The sequence below is a fragment of the Ursus arctos genome, unplaced genomic scaffold (assembly GCF_023065955.2).
Source record: "Ursus arctos isolate Adak ecotype North America unplaced genomic scaffold, UrsArc2.0 scaffold_29, whole genome shotgun sequence".
Taxonomy (NCBI): domain Eukaryota; kingdom Metazoa; phylum Chordata; class Mammalia; order Carnivora; family Ursidae; genus Ursus; species Ursus arctos.
The window spans coordinates 35223601-35242767 of NW_026622974.1; the positions used below are offsets into that span (position 1 = coordinate 35223601).

Sequence of the window (19167 nt, forward strand, 5' to 3'; positions counted from 1 at the left end):
GGTCGCGAGGCCGGCTGGCGGCCCTGAGCGGACTGCTCGGCCCGGCCCGGCTGGTTCCGGAGCCGCAGGGACGCCCCGCGGGGCAGGCTGCTGTGGCGTCGGGGGTGTTGCCGCCCTGGCCCCGCCTGGAGCCTGGAAACCGGCCGTCCGCCCTCAGGTTTCCGGAGAGGCGGGAGCTGCGCGGGGATCGGCTGGACGGGGCCGGGCGGAGGCTCGAGGGCGGCGCCAGGCAGGGGTGGCCGCTCCCGAGCCTCTTGCGCTGGGGCCCAGCGGTGCGCAAGGTTGGGGTGGAGGTCGCACCTGTGCGGTAAAGGCGCGCGGAGTAACCTCTTTGTTGGTGGAATCCAGGCTTCGTGCGGTCTCATTCATCTGGTGGGTTCTTTTAAGATTGAGGAGACAGGACGAATGCCTGCCATAGTTAATGTTCCATGTGGGGGGTTGGAAAGGAGTGCAGAAGTTTATTAGAGGAAGTCAGGTTAGCCATAAGGAAGTTGTTAACCATTATCACCTTTGATTCTCAACCTTTTAAAGTTGCAGCATAACAATAGTTCCTGTTCGGTCTCTTCCGTTCTTCTCTCCTACCCTGAGGGGGGAGGGGGAGTGGTACACAACTACTTCAAAGCTGAAGGAACTGTGTTTCTTACACCAGCTTATAGTTCCGAGGGGTTTGAGAAATACACTGTGACAATCTGATTTGGAGACTGTAGTTAAAGCAATCAAAACTTTTTTTTAATAATTACAAAAAAGATAGGAAACTGTTTGCCTGACAAATAAGCCCAGAACTGTAGAAAAACAAAAGTCTCTCAATTTCAATGTTGTTGGCTTTCTCTACGCAGACGGATCTCCTATGTTCTTATGGACAGCATATGTTGACGTTATATGCTAAGAAATTTATGGCCTAATAAACAACACAGTAATTTAGCTGAGCTGACAGAAGTTGTAACAAGAGAAAATTAAAACCAGTTGTGGTACAAGTGCTTTATTTCAGTGATTTCTTAGAGCTGCCACTCTGAACGTAATCATTCCTCATTAGTACTAAACAATAGTAAATCTCCAGGTGGGTCTAGTTATTAGGAACCCAGGTCTTGAACGAAGAATTAAAAACACCTGAGTTAATACACCAGAAAATGTGACACCATAACCAAAATGTTAAATGTAAATTTAATGTTTGAATACATACGGTTTAAAGAGTCTCATTTTGTAATTAAAGTAGTGGAAAGGTCTGGCCTGGGAATGAAAGATTTTGTTCGCATTCTTCTCCAGCTAACCAGATGTGATATCTGTAGGCCTCAGTTTTGTTATCTGTTTAAGGGAATTTCGTAAGATCAGAGATTTCCAAATTGATGTTTCCCCTGAACACTGTTCTCAATCCCAGTAACGGCCTTACTGCCCCAAAAGTGTTCCACGACAAATAATTTAGGAGCACATAGGGTTAAAGCGGTCTTACCTGTCCAGAAAGCCTATTTTCTCATGGCCAACCTGTTAACATCTAGAATATAATTACACAGAATACCAGTTTGAAAATTACAGATCTTCCTCAACTTAGGATGGGGTTATGTCTTGATAAACCCATCATAAATTGAAAACGTCGTAATTTGAAAAGGTATTTAAGACATCTAACCTATGTTACACATGCTCACAATACTTTTTTGGCCTATAGTTGGGCAAAATCTATCAAAGCTCATTTTTCTATAAAAGTTTTGAATATCTCATAATTTATTGAATATTGTACTGAAAGTGAAAAACTGAATGATTGGGTGGATAAAGGATGGTTGTAAGTGTATCAGTTGTTTACTCTCATGATTGCAGGGCTGATGAGAGCTGAGGCTTGCTGCCACTGCAAAAAATTGTAAATCGAGCTCTCATGAGTTGGACCACCTATACCTGAGCTGGGTCTCCCTTCAGCTCTAAAATTACCTACATTATTATTTTTAGCTTTCAGTTTAAGCTTTCTGGGGCATTAAGACATAGTGGCAACACACTGATGTAACAAGAGGCTTGTATTTTCCTTAGTAAAATATTAAGGATGCACATAGGTTCCAGTGCACTTTAATGCTTTGATTTATTGCAGAGGATTATCTTTTTTTATTATTTTTTTATTATTATTATCTTTTTTTTTCCCCCCTGGTCTCTTGATGCTTTTCTATAATCATAATTCACATTTTGGATTTGGTTTTATGGTTAAGTCATTGATTTTATTGAGAATGGCATTATAAAGTTCCAACAAGACTTGTTGGTAATAGCATTATTTTTACTATGCCTGAGTTCCCTCTCTAGTCATGAGTTCTTAAATTATGAGATGCAATAAAAGCCACCTGAAATGTACGTAATAATTAAATTTTAAGAGCTGAGATCATTGGAAAGAGTTCATTGGGAATTAGTGTTGAATACAATCTTATTTTGCCAAATTCTGTCGGGTGCTACTAGCACTCAGGTGTCACTAGCACACAGTATGGCCACTTCAGTCTGTTCTTCATTAAAACTTTGTTAGGAGTGCTATTAACGTGCTCCTTTGTTTACAGGGGTGGGAATAACACATTTAATAGGTAAGCCTTAATTCAGGTAAATTTTCTCCCTGAAATGAAACTGTTAAACTGTTGAGAAGTATAGAGCTTCAAGTTTTGTGTAATAGCTTACAGTTTCTGTTGAAAATTTACGATATGGATGTAAGGACTTCTGATTCCCTTGTCTTTAAATGGTGATTTCCTTTTATTGTATTTACCTATTTACCCCCCCCCCAAGCTGTCCAAGTCTAAAACCTCAATAATTTTTCATAGCATAGGTCAAAGTACCAAATTTCAGGAAAAATTTACAGATAATGTGCATTCATTTTATGCGTACATTATATACACACTGAAGTAACCTCTAGCACAATCAAGATTTAGAACATGCCACCACTCAGGCCTGTTTTGTTATGCTTTTGCTACCTTGCAATGCATACTCTCTGTCTTGTCACGTCTATGTCATACTATCCTAGCTCCAGTGCCACCTTGTCTGTGAATCCTTTTTTGATTACCTCATTTTGAAGTAACTTTCTTCTCTTCCGGACTTTCCTGTCAACATTTATCATTCTTTTCTGTCCTTGATGGCTAAACAAATATATGCTCATAGTTCATGGTAGTACTTTATTTCTTGACCAAGTGGTTAAGTGTAGTATTTCTCAAATGTCACTCATTCTTACATCTTCAAAATTTTGGCCATATCTGCATATTTCCTGTGTACTTATCTTCTTTGTATTTCTTTATATCCATGTAGTTATTAATATAATTTTTAAAGATAACTGGAAATAATCACCATAAATATAAAGTATCACTTGCCATCAACAGAAAGTAGACATAAAGTTGAAAATAATGAAGACAAAACTTGTTAAATTCTAGAAACTGTTGGGTATTGAACACTCTTAAGCCTAAAACTTGCTGTTCTTTGTTTAAAAGGGAGATAGCAAGAATTACAGAGGTGTTAATAACATTCTGCCATCAATCTGAGAACTCCTGATGCAGAGGAATTACAAGAGAACGAAGAGGGAATAAATTCCTCACTGATTCAGTTTCACTTAGTCCTCTCCTTGGGCCGCATAAAATTATCTCACATCTGATTGGTGGCCAAAATTTGGGAAGACACAGGATTAATCAGGGCCTGAAAATTCCTTAGGATTTTTTCTGTGAAAGAATTGGGAAATAAAACCTTAATTGCAAATTAAAAGATGTACTAGAGTTAACTTTAAAAATGCAGTAAAAAGACTAAATGATCATTATTGAGTTAGATAAGTGTATTTTTTTCAAAAAAAGTTTTTAATGTTTCTGATGTTACTTTTACAAATAAAACATCCACCTTTTTTATTATTAGGATATCATAGCTGTAAGATAAACCTTTGAATCTAAAGAAATCTAAAAATCATTTGGCATCTTTTATATGACAAAGTGATGACTGTTGATTCAGGAGTGATGAAATATTGATAATATGTTTATTTGGCAAAGCTGCTATAAGCATGGATAGATAATAAACTTAAGAGACTATACTACCTCCCTTACGTCTTCCTTTGATCACTTTTTAAGGTTGAGCTAGAGTTTAGTATTTCCATCCTACAGAAGACATTTCTGGCCTTTTTTTTTTTTTCTTCTGAGATAATGAAAAATTCTCCTCTCTTATAGAAAGAGTTTAATGTGAATAGGCAGGAAAATTCCCTACTCTTGTTCTGTAAAGTACATCCTGTATTTCAACTTGCTGTGGTTATATTGAGGCTTATATATGTATTGTGAGCTTAATGTTTAAATTACCATTATTTTGTGTTCATGAACAAAGAGTTCAGGTGAATAGACCATTTACTTTGGTGTTTCTGTTTTCCAAAAAGTAATTTACCTGAATGGTAGTACTAGGTTTAGGAGTATACACTATAATTTGCTACTCAGCCAGAGGTCAGATTGCTGTTAATCTAAGGTTCTGGGATACAACTTCAGTTTGGAAGTAAGAAAAGAGCCTTCTTGATGAATAGTCTTTATTTCGTAAAAGAGCTTTCACCCGAACAAGTAGTTTCTTTCCTGTGTCTCTGCTATAAAATAAAGGGGCAGGATAGAAGCAGTGCAGATAAAATCTTACATTTGAAAGTAACAACAGACTGTAATCAGAAAAACTATAAAAATACAGCAGTTTTAGTCCTTTATGTTATACAGGTAAATAACTGCTTTTTGTGTCTGTGTGTGCGTGTGCACGCGCTGTATCAGCTCCTTGAAACCCTTAGAATATGTGTTAGTATAATCAATCAAATTTTCCAAATAGCTGGAACTGTTGTATATTGTACACCACAAATGCCATCCCAGTCTGCTTGTCTTAAGCGTGATATACTTTGCACAGTAGCTTTTCATATACATTTAACATATGCCTTACGATGTCTTGAATTTAAAATTTCCTGGACAGAAGTTTTTCTTTGTGGAAAAAAAAAAAACCCAGAATATAGTACTTGCTTTAAAGTTAGTGTCTGTCACTTTGGAAGAAAAATAAATATTTAAATGACTGCCATATTGTATACCAGCAATTCCATAAATATTACCACCAGTTAATCAGGAGTCTACCCTTAAGCCTGAAAAGGGATTCCAGCAACATGATTATTTTTATGGCACCTGTCCTTTTATTGGAAGGCTATCTTCAGAGCCTTGTGCCCCAAGTCTACCTGATTCTTTCCTGTTAGTTTTATGTGATGTGATAACTTCTGTTTTTATTATGTTTTTTAAGTTAATAGTATATAGGTTGTGATTTAAAAAGTAAGTATTCGGTAGGTTGCCTTCTTGTGGATGGATTCCTTCACTGCGCAAAAGTTTATTTTGGTGTAGTCACAGTAGTTACTGCTTGTCTTTCTTGGCTTGCTCTTCTGTTCCACTGATGTGTCTGTTTTTGTGCCAGGACTAATACTGTTTGGATTACTACAGTTTTGTAGTGTATCTCAAAATCTGGAATTGTGATACCTTCAGCTTTATATCCAATAAGGGTGTTAATGTCCAAAATGTATAAAGAACTTAATACAACTCAACACCAAAAAAACCCTCAAACAATCCAGTTAAAAAGTGGGCAGAGGACCTGAATAGACTGTTGTCTAAAGAAGACATACAGATGGCCAACAAATACATGAAAAGATGCTCAACATCAGTAATCATCAGGGAAACGCAGATCAGAACCACAATGAACTATCACCTTAAACCTGCCAAAATGGCTAAAATCATAAAGAGAAGAAATAAGAAGTGTTGGTGAGGATGTGGAGAGAAAGGAACCCCCAAGTATAGTTGGTGGGAATGCAAATTGGTATAGCCACTGTAGAAAACAGCATGGAAGTTTCTCAAAAAATTAAAAATGTAAATACCATATGATCCAGCAATTCCACTGGGTATTTATCCAAAAAAAAAAAAAAAAAATGAAAACACTAATTAGATTTATTGCAGCATTATTTGTAATAGCCAAGATGTGGAAACAACCTAAGTGTCTACTGACAGATGAATAGATAAGATGTGGTGCACACACACAATAGAAAATTACACAGACATAAAAAGGATGAGATTGTGCCATTTGCAACAAAATGGATAGACCTAAAGCATATTGTGCTAAGTGAAATAAGTCAGACTGAAAACAGACAAATACCATATGATTTCACTCATATCAAGAGTCTAAAGAAATGAATGAACAAACAAAAAGGATCAGACCTATAAAAATACAGATAATTGATGGATGTAGAAGGGGAGGGAGTGAGGGGATGCGCAAAATGGATGAAGGGTAGTGGAGATACAGGCTTCCAGTTATGGAGTGAATAAATCATGGGAATAAAATGCATACCATGAGGAATATATAGTCATTGATACTGTAACAGCATTGTATTGTGACAGATCGTGGCTACACTTGTGAGCATACCATAATGTGTAAACCTGTCAAGTCACCTGAAACTAATGTAACATTGTGTGTCAATTATACTCAAAAAATTGTTTTAAATAAAATATTTTTTGAGAATAAACTCTAGTCATCTATGGATAACAAATTATCTCAAAATGTAGTGATTTAAAACAGTACTTTCTGTTTCTTTCAGAAGGGGTTGGGAAGCAGTTTGGCTGTGAGGTTCTGGCTTAAGTTTTGTGAGGTTGCAGTCAGATATTATCCTGGACCGCAGTCATCTTTAGGTTCAGTTGGGGTCGGAGCACCCCTTTCCAAAGTGGTTCACTTGTATACTAGCAAGTTGTTTCTGGCTGTTGAAGGGAGGCCTAAGTTTCTCCCCATAGGGCTACTTGAAGTGTCCTTATCACATAAAGGCTAGCTTTCCCCAGAATGAGTAATCCAAGGGACAGCGCATAGACCAGCAGTGATTTTGTGTAGGAGGGGTGACTGTACAAGAGAATGAATATCAGGAGTTGAGGATCATTGGAGGCCATCCTAGAATCTAGCTACCACATTTTATAAAGCTAGTATGTGTATTTGTCACTAACTAGTAAGCAGTACATACTTAATATGCAGTTTATACACAGCTCATGGTTTTAGAATATTTAAAGATTAACTTAATATGCCACTTGATTACATTACTAAATGAAGCACGTACTTTAGCCACAAAATTCTTAGTTTCTGTGGTTCTTTGGGGAGTGATGGGATGATTCCAGGTTCAAATGTAACACTAAAGATACAGATTTTCTTCATTTTGATTTTCTTTTTGTTATTTCTTAGATGAAGGAGGGAGGAAATGCCACATGTTACCCAGCTACTGTTTGATTTTCTGTGGGGGCATTACTCCTTTACTTTTTAAGAAATTAAGCTTATTTAATACCAAAAAGGGAATAATTTATGTGATTTTAAAAGTGTGAGAAAACGTACAGAGCAAAGGCTCCCTCTCCCTGGCTCCCGTCTAAGCAGTTTCCACCTGGCCAACTGGAAGTAATCACTTTTATTTTCCTGTGTGTTCTTTTGGAGCTATATCATATATATGCAGATTATAGGACTATATTTTTCCCATTTTATATAAATGGTAGCATACTATGAACACTGTTGTGCACCTTGATATTTTTTTTTTAGTTCATATGTCTTGGGAGCATTTTCTAAATCAATACATAGACTTTATTCATTCTTTTTACCAGCCACGTATATTCTGTTGTCTTCAATTTTTATAATTGCTATTGGTCATTTACTGGGAGTCAGGCAAGGACTGACTAGGAGCTGGGGATGTGAGAGCTGACAATGATAGATGAGTACTCTATCACAGGAATTAATACCCTTGGGAGTCACACAGTTCAATTAAGTAAAGCAAAGTAAGTTCTGTGGTAGAGGAAGTACAGTGTGTAGTGGGAGTTCACAAGAAGGAGGTGTATATGTGAGTGTTGGAGAGAGAGAATAGTTAGGGAAGACTTCACAACAGGGATAAAATCTGAAGCCTGAAAGATGAGTAAGTACCAGCCACATTGAGATTTAGTGTTTCAGGCAGAAGGAAGTTTTAAAAAGACTTAAAACATATTACAAAGCTATTGTAATTTTAAAACAGTGTGGTACTGACACAGAGGCAGACATGTAGACCAGTGGAGTAGAATAGAAAGCCCTGAATTAAAATCTAATGTCTATATGGTCAAATAATCTTCAACAAAGAGTGCCAGACCAATCAGTCTAGTAAGGACAGCCTCTTCAACAAATGCCATTGAGAAAACTGGATGTCCACATGCAAAAGAATGAAGTTGGAACCTTATTTTATGCTATATGAGAAATTAACTCAAAACAGATTAAATCTAAACATAATACTTAAAACATAAAACTTGTAGAAGAAAACATGGGAAAGCTTCATGACATTGGGTTTGGCAGTGATTTCTTGGGTATGACAACAAAAACAGGTAAGAAAGGCAAAAATAGATAAGTGGGACTACATCAAACTTAAAAACTCTTATGCATCAAAGAATACAATCAAAAATATAAAAAGGCAAACACCAGAATGGGAGAAAATTTTCAGAAATGTATCTACGGGGCTGATATCCTGATCATATAAAAAACAACTCAGCAACAAAAACAACCCAATTAAAAAATGGGCAAAGACTTGAATAGACATTTCTCCAAAGAGTATATACAAGTGGCCAAAGCATATGAAAAGATTTTTAAATCATTAAACAAATGCAAATCAAAGCTGCCATGAGATGCTACCTCACACCTGTTTCAAAGGCTACTATCAAAAAAAGGAAAAAATGTTGGCAAGGATGTGGGGAAATTAGAACCCTTATGTACTGTTGGTGGAAATGTAAAATGGTGTTCCTCTTAAAAACAACAGCCATATGGTCCAGCATTCCCACTTCTCGGTATGTTCAAAAGAATTGAAAAGAGGATCCTAAAGAAATACTTGCACACTCAAGTTCATAGCACTATTCACAATAGCCTAGAGGTAGAAAACATAAATGTCTATGAACAGATGAATGGATAAATATACATATAGGATCGAATATTATTTAACGTAAAAGGGAAGGAAATCCTTAGGGTCCATGCTGGACATAAGCCTACTTTAAAAAAAAAAAAAAAAAAAGGTGGTGGGGGAGAAAATCTTGTCAATACTACAACATGGATGAAACTTGAGGACATTATGTTAAGTGAAATAAGTCAGTCACAAAAAAGCCAAAATACTGTATGGTTCCACTTACCCAAGATATCTAAAGTAGTCAAATTACAAGCAGAAAGTAAAACGCTGCTTGTTAGGGGCTGGCAAAGAGGAAAAAGAATTTTTTAATGTGTGTGGAGTTACAGTTCTGCAAAATGAAAAAATTCTGGAGGTTAATTGCACAATGTGAGTATACTTAACACTACTGAACTGTACACTTAAAAATGGTTAAAATAAAATTTGTTTTTTTACCACAATTGGAAGAGCTAAATAACGAACTTTTAGAAACATGAAGCATATATGCATTTTAAAATGCTATGCTGTAATGAAAGCCATGTTTCTAAATATTGAAAAAGGGGCTGATGAAAGAATAAACCTAGAGGGGTTGAATCAGGAAATACTGTACTGGGTCAGGTGGTAGAGTATGTGACTCGTGGTCCTGGGCTCGTGAGTTCAAGTCCCACGTCGGGCATAGAGCTTACTTAAAAAAAAAAAAAAAAAAAAGATACAGAGTCATAGCATTTTGGATATAGTTTGAAAGAAAAATTTTAAGTGATGAAAGGGAGAGTGGGGCATACTCAGAAAAGAACATATTTAAAGGCACTAAGGTGGGAAGCAGCAAGTCTTTTACAGTTGGCTAGTTTTAAAAAAATATGCATTGGTGCTTGTTAAAAATGGTAAGGTTAAAAATTTTACTAAGGGTCATCATGATAGGTATAGGGACCACTGCAATGGGATTTTACAGTGGAGGAGAGAAATCAGCCTCAACTCTCAATACAGCGCGGGCAGATGCTGGTTTCTAACCTCCTCAGAGCCATTATCTGAAATCTGAAACCGGCCATCTGGAGAGAAAGAAGTGACAGAACAAAGAGATGAACCACTCCAAATCTATAGGTGGCAAGTTTAATAACTGAAGGAATTTATATATGAGGCTTGTCTTGGGTGGTCTCAAAACAAGTAGATCTCCACACCCACTCACCTGCTGGAATCTTAAAAGTTTACATAGATGCCTTTACTGGGTTCAGTCACGTATCCAGTCCAGGTAGCCTCCACGCCATGTTTCTATCTCAAGGCTGTATCCTTAGAACAGCATCTGGGAGCAGGGAAGGCAAGCAGAACACACGTTCTAAGGACAGGGAAGGAAGTGGGGAGCCTCCAATTGCCTGGGTCCAGCTCATGGGTCAACAGACAGTCACATCTTCTTGATGATCTTCTCCAACAGCAAGTGGGACTTTACAGTCAAAGAGCAGGGTGGGAGTCAGAGGATGGAAAATGACTCTAAGAGGAAACATCAGGGGTAAGTGGGGGATTCTGGCTAAACCGACCTAACAGGATTCTTGCTGAAGATAGATTGGGGTGTCTGGATGATGGAGGATGAGGATCCTGGTCAGATACCGAAGGTGGGGGTTTCTGGTTAAGCTGATAGAGCAGGGTTCTTGATAAAACTACATTTTAGCAGAAAGTGCACAGGTGGGCCTAAGAGGATTCAGAAGGTTTGCCAAAGTTTGGTCAAGCAAGGAAACTCTGTCACCACGTTTTGCTTAGCTAGGATAGAAATACGAACTATAAGATTGAATGAATGGGTCCAGTTAATGAAAAGACTCTTTAGTCATATGATTAAGAGGTTGTGTTTCATTTCTAAGTAATTGTTACAATTATAGCAATGATAGGGTATTTCTTAGGTATTAAGTAAGCCCTGGGCTAAAGTGGTTTTTGTGTACATTAAGTTTACTTTCAGAACTTCCAGCAGGGAGTATGCCCAAACTGTGTTTTGCTGTGTAGAATTAATTGGCTCTTAGAAAGCTGAAGGTGGTGAAAGTAGAAGGCTGTTAGAGTAGTCCAGGTGGAAACTATTCAGGAGACATGGTTAAAGACCATTCTGAAAGATAGTGCCTACCACTGTCAGCTTGGGGGGGGGGGTTGTGGAGGAGGGTGGTGAATTTATAGGTAGATTTGATATAAGAATAGGAAATAAGGCCAAAGTGCAAGCTTGTGTGATTGGGAAGATGACAGTACTGTTTATTTCAGTAATGAAGTAAAAACAAAAAACTGAGAATAATAATAGCAGTGCTTGACAGGTTATATTTCTAGTGTTGGAGTGATATCCTAAAAAAATGTAAGAGCAGGGTGTGAAAGTGAGGAGAGGTGTAATAATAATGATAACAGTTCATGGTTTGTCAGTGTTTCGGAGAATACCCAGTTTTTGTGAAGGGACTCAATAAAGATTTTACAATAAGCAACACCATATTTTGGTTCTGATTCTGTTAGGTGCTTCAGAATCTACCAAAATATCTAGAGTTAATTCTTTTTCTTGCCAGGTAACACCTCAGCAAGGTTCTTTTGTTTTTTCATGATATTAATTCTGTTCTATTTTCATTTAAACCTTAAACCATGAGACGAGATGCCCATTGGAAGAGATGCAGAGGCCGGTCTACCACAGGTAGTTGCCCATTTTTCTCTGTGAAGTATCTTGATATCTTCAAAATTACTTGTAGCTGCTTTCCTTTGCCCGTTAAGGGATTTAACCCTTGCCATACTACTTGCTGTCAGCAGCGTTCTTTTATAACTTGAGTAAAGTGATGTGCAGACATACGCATGGTTTGTGTCCAGTGCGAAGCCTTTTTTGTATATCCCTGTATGTAAAATTACTCAGCCAAAGCGTTAGTTTCTTCCTGCTCATGTATATTTTGATCTTATTCTTTAGATGCATAGGCACAGTTGAATTTGCATCTTTGTGTAAGTGTGTTTTCCTTATGATTTTACTTTTGGAACAGTTTTAATAAAATGTACAAAAGGAAATAAAAGTCTGCATGGGATTTTTTTGTTTGGAAAAAATTACATTTTTTTTTAAGACTTTATTTATTTATTTGACAGAGATAGAGACAGCCAGCGAGAGAGGGAACACAAGCAGGGGGAGTGGGAGAGGAAGAAGCAGGCTCATAGCAGAGGAGCCTGATGTGGGGCTCGATCCCATAACGCTGGGATCACGCCCTGAGCCGAAGGCAGACGCTTAACCTCTGTGCCACCGAGGCACCCCGGAAAAAATTACATCTTTTTTCACAGGCTAGAATATTGGTTTATAGATACTCAGTTAAACACACTGGGAAATACAGAAAAACTTGTTCAGTATATATAATATAGCATTTTTTTATGTTCATGTAACAACCAGTCTCTATTTTTAATTTGAATACTATAATAGTATGTCGTTTATTTTAAAAATACTGAGAACATTACTATTATTTTAAAAACGATTAAATTTTATTTTCTTGGAAATAATTGTTTAACTTAGTACAGTGGGTTTAATTGTACTGTAAATTATTTTTGCTTTTTTCTTTACATTTTTTCTAGTAGTTTGTTTCAGTTGAGAGTATATTTCTTTCAAAGGTTAAGCAAACTCATTATTTGTCATTGTTAAATGAAGAATAATACTCAGCTACTAATGAGCATATTTATTTTGAGAAGGATACTTTCTGAAAAGGGATGTTTTAAATAAACTCGAGGAAGTACTTGGTAGGATAGCTAACATTAGTGTCGTCCTTCATCTTGTGTTTCACATCGTTCTTTTTAATCATTCTGTAGAGTCACACACTCATTGTTACTTACCATTAGCTCACATTTTAGCTTCTGTTTATAAAAAAACAAGCAGTGTTTTTTCCTTCTGATTGAAAACAAACCAGAATATGGTCAATCTAAATAATTTAGATTTTCTTTAAATACATTATGCTGACCCTTAACTCTCAGGCTGACTTACTCTTGCCACCTATAAAGTTAGTTTCATTTGCCACCACAAAATTCGATCAGCATATATAAGGGAAATCAAATGGATTTTAATATTAGCAAATACTAAACATTAAAAAGATATGTTTGAAAAAAAAATTATAAATCCCAAAGCCAAAATTTAGTTGTTTGACATTCTCAGTTTTAGATTATTCACACAACTGCTTCTTTCTGTGTGGTTGATACAAATATGACATGACTAAATCAGAATATGTAATTGAACCATCAGTGATGTCCACAGGTTTCATAAAAATGTGGGTAACTTCTTTGAAATATTTGCTTTCTGAACTATCATTTGTCCCCTCATAACAGCCCTCACAAATTCTGTCTCCCTTTCCCAATAAAGACAAAACCTGTCTTCACTGGGTTTTGTGAAGTATCCCTTGGGTGCTTCATAATAGAATTTCTAGCCTAGAACATACCCCTAATCCACCAGGAATCTTCACATCAGTCCTGGGCATCCTTAATTTAGGGACCACCACACCTGTAATTCTGTTTTTGGATGCACATTCCAACCTGCAGCACCTCTCTAGGATTAATCCCACATGAGAGCATATTTTTACCTTTTTGGTATTGTTATCTCAAGGGAGTAGATAGTGTTCTTGTACATCCTGTATAGAGTGCCCTTCCACCCTGGTCCTTTGTTGAAATGGGATCACTGTTTTTCAGATAACCGAACAAAACCCTTTTATATCAGAATTTATAGTTATTTCACCTTATACTTTAACCTACACACTTGCAGTATTGAGCGGTGGTGTGGTTGGGGGTATTCAGAGTTCAGCTTTGGTCCTTGTCCCTAAGCCACGGTCTAGAAGGAACTACAGAAATACATGTACTTACACCATTATAGTGTTTTTAAAAAGTAAGTGGAATAGGAAAAGAAAGAACAGTGTCTAAAAAATGGGGAGTTAAAGAGTCAAGAAAGGCTATATAGCCTGAACAGGTTTTTGAAAAATTGAGTAAGAAAGAAGAGGTAGGATATGTCAGGCCGAAGAATTAAGAGTTGCGGGTAGTGGTTGAGAAAGACAGTAATTATGGACCAGGCCTTGGTGTCAGCCAGCCAGAGTTCTTCCTGGTTTCTCCTCTTAACTCTGTGTGAAACCTCAAACACCAAAACGTTCATATATACATGGCCGAATGAGCGTACTTGCCTCATGGATTTGTTATGAACATTACATGAGATAATTTGTATAAAAGGGCTTAGCCTGGTGCCTGCCACACAAAGTCAGTGTGAGCTGCTATTAGTAATCATCATCCTCTTGAATAATGTTTGGGCAATGTTTATTTAACTGCTGTGCTTTGGGGACAGGATATTACCTTTAACTCAAAGGCATATATTTCATTGTTACAGCTTTTAACTATTTGAAGCTTACAAAAGAATCCTAGCTACCCATTAATGGATCATTTTAGGTTGTAATATGTGCTCACACTGTTCTATTTTCTAAATTACTTTTCTTCAAGATGCTTATATGTCAAAAATCAGAGTTTAAAGCTAGAAGAAATCTTTAGTTATCCTTTTTATAGAATTCAGACTATTTCTAACAGATGGATAATTTTTTATATATCGATTAATTTTACTATCTTTTTTCCAAATAAATAAAACTTGCTGTTTGTCATCTTGTTAGAATTGTGGGATTTTTGATTTCTCACCAAGATCAAAAGTGAAAATATAAATAAATATATAATTAAAATACGTAAAACTCTTTGTCAGAATTTTCTCCAACTAGAGATTTGCATCTAATTAATTTTAAAAGCCTTGATCTCTGGGAATATCATACTTAATAGATATCCTTTCATAGGACTAGAATGACATCCTTCATGTTTAAGTAGGTATGCTAAATAAAGATGCTAAGACTGAGTTAATTTTTTAAAGTGTAACTGGGCAAAGCACATTTTTTATAGGGTTCTTAGGAGAATCTTTCAATTTTTTAAAGTACTTAATAGCCATATGAATATAGTCGGTTTAAAGGGCATGAAGTGTGGCTACACCAATTAAGAAATAGAAGTGTAGTTTTGCTCTTTTCTCTGAAGCTTTTCTCAGAAAAAACAAAGCAAAATGGTTTGTGAGCTATGTTCACATTGATAGGTTCATTATTCAAAAAATACCTGAGGGCCTACTGTGTATCAGCCACTTTATGGGTCCACCGATTGGAGAATGAACAAGTCCATTATTGGACATTGGCTTCTGACCTCATGGCATTTGCATTCCATTAAGGGAAGGTAGATAGGAAACATGCAAATAATGGGAAATTTCAAACTGAAGTGCTAGAAAGGAAATAATGTGATACTCTAGAGTAGATGTTAAGATTGTGGGCTTGGCGTGGGCCACTTGACATTGACTGTTCAGAAAAGGCTTTTCTGAGGGAGGATAGGAAGGAATTTATCACACACAAAGAGTTGACCTAAGAGCCTTTGATACATAGAATAGCAAATGCAAAATGCCCTACAATACAAAAAATGTTGGTGTATTTAGGTTTAGATATTCCCATAATGACATAATATGATTTTAAAAGATCTCTGGCTTCTCTGTGGAGAATGGATTATAATGGTTTAAGAGTAGAAGCAGGATTTGGTGATGCAGTGGACTCTAACCAGAATAATAGAAAAGGAAAAGTGGTGGTTTAGACATTTAGGATATATTCATTAACAAATGCTATTTGAAGCTATAGGACTACAGGAGATAACTTGGGAGAAGAGATGAGAGTTGCTGATTGAGCCTTGAAGTACATCAGCATTTACAAAATAATAAGATCTGAATAGAGAAGAAGAGCTGACATAGGCTAAAAAAGACTGGCTAGAGAAGTCAGAACATACCTTGAGAATGAAGAGTCCTGGAAGCCAAGAACCAAGTACTGAATACTGCTGAGAGGTTGGTTAAGATGAGGGGCTGGAGAAATGACCATTGGCTTTGGCTAATGCAGTATACTGGTGACCCTTACTTGTGTGGTTTCCTTCGAGGGAAAGTGTCATAAGGCATTTTTGAGTGGGCCCAAGAGTGAAGAGGAGATGAGGAAATGAAATAGTATAGAAAAATATTTCAGAAAGTTTTGTAAAGAAAGGAAACAGAAAAATGGGTTGGTATCCAGAAAGTCAGTGAGAGTCAAGAGGAAGCTATGAATTTTAGTTTCTCACTATGGGAGATTCCAGGGCTTTGTCTGACGAAGAATGATCCTGTACAGGAAGAGAAACTTCCTGAAGAAGAGTGAACCAATAAGGCGCTTGAGGAAAATCCTTGAGAAAGCAAGAGGAGATGGGATCCAAAAAGAGCAAAAGGATAGGTCTTTGATGGAGGAGGGTCCTTTGTTCTTCATAACAGGGAGGAAAGTAAAGACTATGGGTGTAAGTGGAGATAGGTTTGCAGATTGTTGGAGAGAATACAAGCATTCTTTTGCTTCTTTTTCCTTGTTCTTACATGATCTTCACTTACTTTTAATGGTTGAATATCTTACTGAATTGGTGTGCTAGAATTTCTTTTTAATTTAAATTCAAGTAATTAACATATAATGTATTATTTGTTTCAGGGATACAGATCTGTGATTCATCAGTCTTATATAATACCCAGTGCTCATTACATCACATGCCCTCCTTAATATCCATCACCCAGTTACCCCATCTTCCTATCCCCCTCCCCTCCAGCAACCCTAAGTTTGTTTCCTGTGATTAAGAGTCTCTTCTGTTTATCTCCCTCTCTGATTTTGTCTTGTTTTGTTTTTCCCTCCCTTCCCCTATGATCCTCTGTTTTGTTTCTTTAATCCCACATGAGTGAAATCATATGATAATTGTCTTTCTCTGATTGACTTATTTCACTTAGCATAATACCCTCTAGTTCCATCCATGTCATTGCAAATGGCAAGATTTTTTTTTTTTTTTGATTGCTGAGTAGTATTACATTGTATGTATGTACCATATCTTTATCCACTCATCTGATGATGGGCATCTGGGCTCTTTCCATAGTTTGGCTATGTGGACATTGCTGCTATAAACATTGGGGTGCAGGTGCCCCTTCGGATCACTACATTTCTATCTTTGGGGTCAATACCTAGTAGCGCAATTGCTGGGTTTTAGGATTTGCTTCTGTTTTCTTAATTAAATTGAAGTTTGGTCTTTAGCAACAATGGAGGGAGGTGGTATTAGAGTTTTGAAAAGAAGACAAGGTATGAAATACTTGTGTCAGGCAAGTAAATTTACTAAGGAAACCGTGGATTAGAACAATGTTGAATGCCTGTTCGAGGTTTGTTTCTCAATTTAAAATGCGGTCAGCCAGCCTATGGTTGTATGATTTTTCTCCAGCAATGTTCAGTTGCTTAGGTTCAGGCATGGAAAAAGCACATAATCAAGTGCAACCCAGACTGGGATTTTGCCAGGTAAGTATCAAGAGAGTAAGGAAGACACTTCATTCACTGGCCATGAAATAGAATGGGTATAAAAGGAAAAAAGCCTCCATGAGACTGAAGAGTAGTGGGGGCGCCTGGGTGGCTTAGTTGATTGATGTCTGACTCTTGGTTTTGGCTCAGGTCATGATCTCAGGGTGGTGAGATCAACCCCGCATCAGGCTCTGCACTCAGCAGGGAGTCAAATCTTGAGATTCTCTCTTTCTCTCTGCCACCCAAAGAGTTAGAACTCTAAGCCAGACTGTTTCTGTTCCCTGGCACTTCTGCTTATTAAATGTATCGCATACTATTTCTGTACCTCCGTCTCTTTATCTGTAAATGTGGACAATAATAATGAGTACTTTATAGGCTCAAATAGGATTAAATTGATTAAAATAACACAAACCATTTAATTAGTTCCCGGCATTTTGTAGCCACAGCATAAGATGTTGCTATCTCTGCTCTATCAGAGGTCTTATCCTGAGAAGGTAGTTAGGACCAGAAGGCAGCCAGATGTGCGGAGAAAAGCTGAAGATCTGTTGATCACACATTTGGAGTTTCTTAGAGTGTATAAGTTTTGAAGGTTTGAGATTGGGTCAGATGAGGGGAAATACAGAACATCAAGGTTCTGGTGGGTACCATAACCTATTTGTGAAATACCTGGTGGGTGTTTTCTTTTATCCATATTGTTAGCCCTCCCGGGAAGTTTCCAGTTATCTGGATTTATGAGTTGATTAAAGAAATTATTTGCTAAAGATTATTAGTGTGTCAATATTTGAAACCCAGAACTTTTGACCAAAATGAAATAGATTTATTAATAATTGTCATATTCATTTGTTAAATGGTAACAGTAACTGAATGATAATTTTTCATTTAGTCGAAGTTTGGAAAGAGTGTACTATATATATTTATATATAGCATTTTTTAAAGAACTTTTTCATTCATAAATCAACAAGAGTTTTTTCTCCCTGAATTGCATGGTACTTTAAATTATTTATTTATTTACATACTTGGAATGTGATAAAACTCTTGGAAAGTTCCTAGATACATATGTAGAATTGGCTAATACTGAATATTCCTTTGTCTCTTCAGCCCTCCCCTGAATTTTCATTGGCAAAGGAGAGAGGGAAGCAGGGAGCTCAGGTAGTAGCAATAAGCAGATCAGCCAAAGTATCTTTGTGTGGTTATTTTCTGAAATTAGTTCTACTCATTTTTTATAACCATTTAAACAAATTTTTTTTTTTTAATTTAGATGGTCTGTTGGAATGTTTTCTTTCTTAAATTTTGCCTTTTCACCCTTTAAGATAACGAAAACCCTCATAATTTTCATAGGGCCTAATTTGCCGAGAGAAATCTATGCCTTTTTTAATAGCTACTTTGTTTCATTTTTATATTTGAATGAGATGAAAACACTACACTAAATCATGCTTTATGACAATTCAGATCCAATTTATGTGAGTTATAAGTTTGAAAGAACAGCTAAATTGTCAAGGGATATGATTATAGATTAAGTCAGAAAACCTGTTTATTAACAGCTCCAGAAAGAAAAAAAAATTTTTAACAAGCATAACTTTTTTGGTTACAATGTTGTATTAGTTTCAGGTATACAGCATAGTGTGATTCAACAATTTCATACTGAAAGAAAATCATAAATGCCATTTTGACTTTACTTGCATCACTTTGAGAAAAAAATCACAATTTTTCTTTTTATTTGATTTTTATTTACATTTTCAAGTTTCCTAGTTATATTATTGTATCTACCAGGAAATAGGTTTTGGGTTTTTTGTTTTAATTTCAAACAAACAAAAAGCTCCTTTGCTAGAAGGGTAGAATTGCTTGGTTTCTTGTTTATAGTGATGCAGATGTTCTATATCAACTCTGATAAGGAATCTTGTTTGTTGTGATGGTTTTATGGGTGTATACATTAGTCAG

General features: G+C 36.6%; 1 protein-coding gene across 8 annotated transcripts in view; it reads left to right on the forward strand.

The window, feature by feature from the left end:
* DOP1A (DOP1 leucine zipper like protein A) overlaps positions 1–19167 on the forward strand; it is a 104265-nt gene that overhangs the window by 138 nt on the left and 84960 nt on the right. For 2 of the 8 annotated variants that reach the window (XM_057303921.1, XM_048219563.2), the window contains exon 1: positions 10–11528. The exons of 3 other annotated variants lie outside the window; for them this stretch is intronic. The gene's annotated coding sequence lies outside the window, so the exon portion shown is untranslated. Of the gene's footprint in view, positions 1–9; positions 11529–19167 lie in introns of those variants that run through there. 3 more of the 8 variants (XM_048219564.2, XM_048219562.2, XM_048219565.2) reach the window with 3 other exon arrangements.